At 47.1% G+C, this 896-nt stretch overlaps 1 protein-coding gene across 1 annotated transcript in view; it reads right to left on the bottom strand.

Annotated features, from left to right (window-relative positions):
* LOC111670571 (actin-binding protein WASF3-like) overlaps positions 1-896 on the bottom strand; it is a 10,246-nt gene that overhangs the window by 8,949 nt on the left and 401 nt on the right. The window lies entirely within an intron of this gene.

Genomic DNA, 896 nt, shown 5'->3' with positions numbered 1-896 from the left:
TGTTGCCTCTTGTTTTATTAAAAAAAACAAGACAGAATATGAGATATTTCCCACATAATACATGATGGAGGGATGTGACATTGTTTTATATCAGAGTCTTTTATATCAAGACATTTCTCAAAACCAGAATATGATCAGGGTGACTTTTGAACACTGGAAATAAATCATGTACTCATTCCGGCAGTAGCCCCCGTGGCACTCAAAATTTCCCTGGAATTTTCTTGTTCTCCATGTTATTCCTTGATCAGCTGACTGATCAGCTGACTGTTCACAGTGAAACATTCACACTCCTCTGATCTTCCTCCCTCACCTCAGTTTATAAGCTGCCTAACGAATGGTAACCATGGAAACCAGTCCTCCTACATGCTGTGTGCATGTTGAGACACTCACACAGAAACACACTGATCCTGTTGTCCTTGTGGGGACTCGACACTTACAACCTTGGGCTCCGGGGCCCTCGAGAGGACTGTAATCCACACACCAACAGGACTGGAGCTCCTGATACACTAGCTGTAGCTACTCAGCTGTGTTCTCTATCAAACCACTGCTGTTACCATGGGAACCACAGGCCCTAAAGCAACCAGGGGTGAAATCCATTTCTGTGTCCAGACATCAGATACACAGAGCGACCGAGTCCATGACTGAGAACTGGATCAGTCTGGATCAGGGTCTGACCACGGTCACCAGATGCTTTTCAGACACATGACGTCATATGACACAGGTGACATGAGGTCTCTGGTGTAAGCTCCGCCCTCACACAGGTAATCTGATGATATTGCCCCCCCCACACACACACACACACATTCACTTACACACGCTGCTCCATCGTACTGTGCAGAAATGACCGCATGACATAATGCGGCCAGACTGCTTCATATATGGGGGGGGGGGGGGGC

This window comes from Seriola lalandi, unplaced genomic scaffold (assembly GCF_002814215.2).
Source record: "Seriola lalandi dorsalis isolate HSWRI2012SDOR001 ecotype SW California unplaced genomic scaffold, Sedor1 jcf7180002054858, whole genome shotgun sequence".
Lineage (NCBI taxonomy): Eukaryota > Metazoa > Chordata > Actinopteri > Carangiformes > Carangidae > Seriola > Seriola lalandi.
The sequence above is the reverse complement of the archived record's forward strand: the minus strand, read 5'-3'. Positions and strand labels throughout refer to the sequence as shown.